Raw genomic sequence first — 7,825 nt, 5'->3', positions numbered from 1 at the left:
CTGGCTGCTCTTTCCCCAGAGAAAAGCGACTGATGAGAACAGTGAGCTGGAAGAAGGATCCCGCAGCTACCATGCTGTCCCTTCAGTTCCTTGCCATGGCAAACAGGGCTTGACCTTGTGTAGGAGGCTTACAGCCTAGGATACGTTTGATTCATGGAAGTTCAGAAAGCCTATTTCACTGCACATAGAACCCATGTCCTTCAACTTAGGTGTTAACAATGCTGACATTCTAATCTCCCATTCCACTGACCCATGTCCATTTCTCAACTGTTTCAGAACTCAGGCATGAAAGAGAACGCTGTTACGTATTGACTAGTTCAAACACCAGTAATAAGGATTGAATAGTGTTCGTCCACCTAACATAGGCAGGATGTGGTTACAAATAACTGTGTGGTCATAATTAGAGCAGTTTTATTGGAAGTGCGACTGTAATGTGTTGGACCATAAATGTGGTACGAGCGGTGATCAGAAGGACGGATTATTTTTACAAGAGTGCTGGCTTTTGAAAGGAAAGAAACCGTCTGCTCACTGAAGGCTTGATGGTGAGGGAGTTCTGTGGCTAGCCTATTGTTACTGCTTTTTAATAGGAACGGAGCACAATATGTTTAAAGTTTTAGGGTAAAACTAGCTGAAGGTGCAGGAGAGAGCGTGTACTTGATGAAGTGTAGTCCTTGAGAGAGAGGGCATAAATTTCAGAGCACAGGTGGGCAGGCAGCCGCTGACTGAAATAAGAGGGAGGCAGGGAAGCGCAGGTTTACATAAACAAAGCACTAGGAATGCAAAGCCCAGTAACATGATCTTTGTTTTCCAGGAGCTCGTTTTTTTAGGGGCTAGGTGAAACAAACTGAATCGAGAGCAAAGCCTAATACAAGGTGTAAGATGAGATTTGAAAATCCAACTCTTCTATAAAGTGACTCTCCTCCAATCTCAGAGTGCTCATTTATTTTCCCATAGGAAACAAATAAAACTGGAGAATGAGTGTTTCATGCAGTCCCTACATGAAGACAGTTTAATACTTAAGAAGAGTGCTATCACTCAAATCATTGTTGTGTAAATTTATGCCAGGCTTTTAAGGCTTCATCAATACCTTGGCCTAATATCCTGAATAAATACTTGAGAAGTAGCCTGTTACTGTTAAAGAGTGTGTTTATTTAGCTTTGGGAACTTCTGGGATCGGACGGTTTAACCTTTTTGTGAGATTTCTGTCCAAGGTATGTAAGATACGAGAATTTATTTGGAAAATGTTCTGAATCTAGAGTATTTTCAAAAAAAATCTACAATGTATATAATCAAGACATTTCTCTGCCAAAGCCTGAGTCAGCACATGAGTGTGCACAAGGCAGAGTGATTTAGGGAAGGCAATAAAACAAAATAAAACACTAACCTTGAATGTAAGTCTGGTTTGAGTCCAGCTTTCCTCTCCCTAGTTTGATCTCTGGCAGGTTGCTCAATTTTTTCTTTTAGTTCCTTTACTTATAAACTGGGGAGAGAAGGGAGAGAGAGGAGCAGTCTAAATTGACCACTAACTTTGTTTACTGTGCTCTCCTGGGAGATTTATTTACTAGGGAGCAGGAATGTAGTGGTGACAGATGCGGAGTCTGGAGCCAGGCTTCCTAAGTTTGAAGTTTGGTTCCCCCACTGAATCGCCACGTGACCTGAGTTAACTTCGTAAATTCTTTATGCCAATGTTGAGTCACCTCTAAATGTCAGTGACAACAAAGGTTGATGACTCATTGTGACTACTGAGTTAATATACGGAAGCACTTCAAACTGTGTCTAGAACATGATAAGAACATAAATACGAACTGTTTTATAATTTACCTCACATGGTATTTGCAACGATCAAATGAAGTTACAGAAAAAAAGCACTGTTCACCACAATGCCTGGCACCTAATAAATTCATGATAAATGGCACCTATAATTAGGTTTTCTAATAAGATTTGGTTGACAACCTTGTCATTGGGTGGTACGTATCCTCATTTTCAAGATAAAGTGACTGAAACAATAAAATACTAAGAACCTTTGAAACAGTGGGAAGTAAAATCCAGAATCAAGTCCTTTTCTAAATATTTTTAAAAGTCTACGTTCTTTCCATTAATTTATTGTATATGAATGAGTCAAAATTTAATAATGCCTCTTTCACAGTGTTGTTGTAAGGATTAAAGGTGCCAATGTTTATAAAACGAACTATAGGCGCGGAATTAATTTAAGGTATCATTACAGTCCATGGGGAAGTCTGTATTCTTAAGTCCTACCTGCCATCATATTCCAAGAGAATACGTACTCCAGGTGTTGACCACCGTTTAGGATATCATAACATCGAGTATCTCAAGGACTCTCCTAATTTGTTAGAGAATTCAGAGGAAGAACAGATAAAGTGAGACATCTGAATCTACTTTATGGACAGCTGCCTGGGCACCAGAATTGATATAGAACATGAATATTATAGCTTCTCTGTGAGGCAAACAAATGAGTACTCATTTTTTTTTTTTACCCAAAACCAAATCAACCACACATGTTCTTTAAATAAATGACAATGTACTAGTGTGTGTGTGAAAAAAAGAGATTTATGCAAAGATGCAGTAAGTATATGACAGATAAATCAGTGAAAATGACACGATAGGGAAAATCAATACTAAAATCTACAGCAATAAAAAGGAGTAAGTCATGTGAAAGAATGCATTTCTACATCCATCGAAGTAAAATTAATTGTAAATGTGCCTAATTCATTCAAGTTAGAAGACATTCATTTTAGCGAGCTTATACTATGAGCCTGGAAAAATTTGTTAGTTTTTAATTTCAATGCACATTTCATTTTCTATAAATATTATGATGAACATATCTATGTAATTAACAATAGCCAAGAAAAGCAATGCCTAATAAACCTAGTATCAAGAATTATTGAATGCAAATTAACTACACAATTCATAAGTGGTGTAATTAGTTTTTAATTAATAATCCACTTGACCTTTTAGGAAGTAGATGATATTTCTTTATTGCTGAATCACACTAGAGACAAGCAGGAGCTATCCTTCAATATTTGCATCAGGTGGTAAATAGCCTGAATGATTAGTCGTCACATTTAGTTTGCTTAAAAAGTAAATATTTTTCCCTGCCAGCATTATTATAGGAACTTGAAATTTATCTTAAAAGAATTAACTAATGTTCCATATTTAAAAAACACTAAACCATTTTTAGAATTATGGGATCATGAGATCCAAATGCTGAAGAGTAGTTATTCTGAAAAAATAACATCTCAATTGATTAACAAATTCAGAGTTTATCATTATTTCAGAAAGGAAACACATAGAATCCAAAATAATCAGATCCTCAGCATCAAGATGGGGTTTCTTAATAATAGGGTTGTGGATTTCCTCTGAAATACAGTGCGAAGCTTAGCCTCATTTTTTTTAATATTTAAGGGATTCTATTTATTACCTATGTCTTAGAATCCATAATTATTTTTAATAATCTGTTCTCTTATAAACCATGTACAAGCTGAAAGGCGCCTGGGTGGCTCAGTTGGCTAAGCGTCTGACTTCAGCTCAGGTCACGATCTCGCAGTTTGTGGGTTCGAGCCCCACGTCAGGCTCTGTGCTGACAGCTCAGAGCCTGGAGCCTGTTTCAGATTCTGTGTCTCCCTCTCTCTCTGATCCTCCCCCATTCATACTCTCTCTCTCTCTGTCTCAAAAATAAATAAACGTTAAAAAAAAAAAAACTGTATGTAGAACACTTTTGCAATTCTTTCTGTCTATCCATCTATCATCTATCTATCTATCTATCTATCTATCTATCTATCTATCATCTATCCATCCATCATCTATCTTTATTAACTTATTGTAGAATGGATTTAAATATTTTTCTTGCTTCTGTCACTATCTGAAGCGGGATCTATTCCCAGATTCTTGCATTACATCAGTCAACAACTCTTTCAGATAATAAATGTCATTGTAGATACATATATTTGCTGCAGTTCCTTCCACAACAAAAAAGAATGCTAATGTGTAAAATTAGACTAGAGTTTTTAGATATTTGAGTTTAATGATAAAACACTAACTCTTCTAACATTGAATCTTGTGAAAAATGTTACACTGCTCAGAAAAAACAAATTTTTCAGGAGGTTGAAGTATGTAATGTGAAAAACCTGATTTTTTTTTTTTTGGCTTTTTGTTATCAATAGAAATAGTTGTTTGCAGTGTATCCTCTGCCAATTTATTTTCCACAACCTCCGAAGATTCTCCTTATCTTACTTTAGATATTTTTTGAAATATTATGCATTCTGTGGCCTGAGCTAAAATAGCCATGCTATCCATGTATTCTAGAAGTTAAAATTTTTCAATTACTCTTTCTGGTTAAAGACTTACATAATATTTTGTGTTACTTAAAAATAAATAGTTTGTTACATTAAAATGACCAGAGTATTTAGGAAATGTTTCTCTATTTCATTAATCCGCATGGAATAATAAACTGTAAAGGAAAATATGCTGAGTTGGCATTCCCGCTTTTAATTCAGACCTTCACAATGGACAAGCTATGACCTCCTGAAAAAAGTACAAACAAAATAGTTTCTTCAGTAGTTGGGGTAGGAATTCATCAATTTGGAAAAATTGTTTAACCAACCCTAAAGGTAACAATTTCGATCCAAGAAAAGCAAGGATGTTAGTTACAAAGACTTCAGAGAAGGCCAAACTACCCTGTTTAAGATAAAGAGAGAAAATGTCTTTATTGGTGCGAAGAGGTTGGATGGAGCAAGATGAAAGATCATAACAGTGAAAAGAAAAGACAAAGTGAGATGATCCGGGGGTAAAAAAAATGCCTGAAGTGCTGCTATAGACCGAATGTTTGTATACTCCCAAAGTCATATACCAAAGTCTTATTTGGAGGTGACGGCTTTGAAAGTGATTGGGTTACGAAGGTAGAACCCTCATGAATGGAATTCGAGCTCTTGTGACAGAGATCCCAGGGGCTCCCTTCCTCCTGTGAGGACACAGCAAGAAGATGGTGGTTTATGGATCAAGAAATGGGCTCTCACCAGACACTGAATCCACTCCCACCTTGTTTTGAGTTTCCCAGCCTCCGGAACTGTGAGAAATACATTTCTGTTGTTTATGAGGCACTCAGTTTATGATACTCTGTGATAGCCACCCAAATTCAAACATCCACTCATAGATGAATGGATAAACAATATGTTGAATATGCGTGTAACGGAAAAGTATTCAGATTTAAAAAGGACCAAAATTCTGACACATTATGTGTGCTACCACATTGAAGACGTTATACTAAATGAAACAAACCAGATACAAAAGGACAAATACTGTAGACTTCCTAGAATTCCTAGAATAGTCAAATTCATAGAGTAGAATAGTGGTGGCCAGGGACTGGAGGGAGCGGAAAAGGGGGAGTTAATTTTATTGTTTAATGGGTACAAATTGCAGTTTAAGAAAATGAAAAGTTCTGGAGATGGATGGTGGTGATAGTTGCACAGGATTGTGAATGTGCTCAGTGCCACTTAAAATGATTAAAATGGTAAACTTTATATCATGTATATTTTACCACAATAAAAGAAATACTTTTTTAAAGCCAATAATGGAGGGGATGTGAAAGAGCTTTTCAAGAATAAGGATGCCTACAGTTCTATTTGAAGTTCCTTGTGATACAAACCCCACTGTTTTCTACCACTGAAATCTTTAAGAAAGCATATTGTGTTCATGTTGTAAAATTTTAAGAGGCTAATGGTGATCAACGTGGTTCAACATATACAAAATCAGAAACCCAAGGAGGCAGAGAAGACTGAATATGTAAGTCCCCTGAGAACTTGTGTCAATCTTAGGGAGAATTTTGGGCTTCTATAAATCATGCTATTAACAGACATAAGGTAATTTTTATCCCCAAGATACAGAGGAGGACCCCAGCGGACACATGCATGACCTTCCCAAAGAAAGGTAAAAGAAAACATTGTGGCTAACCTCCATGAAGTAAGAGGTGCCTAAAAAGTGTTTTCTGCCCAATGGGTAGATATTTGAGGAAACATTTCTTGCTCTAAGAGGATGCATCAAATTAAAAACAAAATAGTTAACAAACGCTATATGCTTCAAAACTACCTTTCACTCTGCCTCCCCGAACATACTCCAAAGATAAGTTATATATAATGAAAATAGCGCTTGAAATATTACTTATTTACTCTTAAGAGTAAATGTTTGCTTTGGAATACCACTTTTATTAAAAATAAACATGACGCATCGTGATCTATGCAGGGTGTTAGCTCTTCAGTATCAGCAATTCTGAGAGGCAGCAGAGTAGAGGACTTACAGGAAGCAAGGTGCGACTTGAGACAAAACTAGACTAATATTGGGTGGTCTTAGGAAAACTGTTTATATCTTTTTGCCTGAAAGATTGCTAAAACACCATATCTCCTGCACGCTGTCCCCTCCCTCTGGACTCTGGTAACTCAGGACTTTGCCCTTTCTGGAAGAGGCACTGTGCCTTCTCCCTCCGCGAGATGACGGAGTGCTGGGATGGGGAACGTGACATCAGGAAGCCTTGTCACCTGCTGCACATGATGATCTGGGTCTCCCCGAAGGGAAACTGTCTGGCCATCCTCACCTACCATGACGTGGGGTTCAATCACAAGCTGTGCTCCAACACCTTCTTCAACTTTGAGGACACGCAGGCGACCACTAAGCACTTTGCCGTGTGTGACACGGATGCCCCTGGGCAGCGGGTGGGGGCATCGCAGTTTCGCCAGGAGTACCAGCTCCCCTCCATGGAGCAGCTGGCTGCCATGCTCCCCAGCATGGTGTAGCAAGTCCGTGACTGGCATTGGAGTGAGATCCAGAGCCTACGTGCTGGCCAAGTTTGCACTCTGCTTCCCCTACCTGGTCAAAGGGCTGGTGCTGATGAACACTGACCCTGACGACAACAGCTGTCCAGCCTGACCGGCACTTTACCTGCCACGTGCTATCCCACCTTTCAAGCCGGGAGGAGCTGGTGAACAACACAGTGCTGGTGCGGAGCTACCGGCAACAGTTCGGGTAGTGTGGTGAGCCATGCCAACTTGCAGCTCTTCTGGAACACGTACAACACCCGCAGAGACCTGGACTTTAACGGACCTAGAACAGGACGCAATGCTAAGACCCTCTGCTGTCTGAAGATGCTGGTGGTTGGGGATAATGAGCCTGCTGAGGATGGGATGGTGGAGTCCAGCTGCAAACTGGATTCAACCACCACAACCTTCCTGAAGGGGGCAGATTCCAGAGGGCTCCCCACCATCACACACCCAGGGAAGCTGAGTGAGGCCTTCAGATACTTCCTGCCAGGCGTGGGCTCCATGCCCTTGGCCAGCAGGACCAGGCTCGCCTGCTCTTGTACTGTGTCTCTCACCAGTGCCAGCTCAGCGGAAGGCAGCCACTCACCCACAGGCCTGCACCCACTCAGGCTGGGCTTGCTCAGTCACAGCATGGAGTTCTGTTGAAGTCCTTGGCCCAGCAAAGATGCCCGCCTGCCCCTGCCTTCATCAACATCCCACTGCCATCCTCATGCCAGCTTGTTTTGCCTTTAGTATATTTTTGTGAGGCCGAGGGGAGAAAACAGGTTTACTTCTCTTTGGATAAAGAGCTGAGGGCATTCATCCTAGATACTGTAGCAGAACAGTCCCCAGATGGTTTAAGAGGCTCACTCCTCCCCAAATTATTCACCTTGTTAACTCAGCTGAGTTAGACCCCCACAGTCAGGGCCGGGGGCAGGGAGGAAGGGGATTTGCTGATGAAAGAGTTCCAGTCCTTCTCTGGGCAGGATCCAGGGTAACAGCCTGGATTGAAGAAAACA

At 40.1% G+C, this 7,825-nt stretch overlaps 1 pseudogene; it reads left to right on the top strand.

Annotated features, from left to right (window-relative positions):
* Positions 1-6,488: 6,488 nt before the first annotated feature.
* LOC121036494 (protein NDRG4-like) lies at positions 6,489-7,472 on the top strand (annotated as a pseudogene).
* Positions 7,473-7,825: the final 353 nt, after the last annotated feature.

Source organism: Herpailurus yagouaroundi, unplaced genomic scaffold (assembly GCF_014898765.1).
Source record: "Herpailurus yagouaroundi ecotype Mexico unplaced genomic scaffold, PumYag 162, whole genome shotgun sequence".
In the NCBI taxonomy this organism is placed as follows: Eukaryota; Metazoa; Chordata; class Mammalia; order Carnivora; family Felidae; genus Herpailurus; species Herpailurus yagouaroundi.
This window is presented reverse-complemented; position numbering and strand designations above follow the sequence as displayed.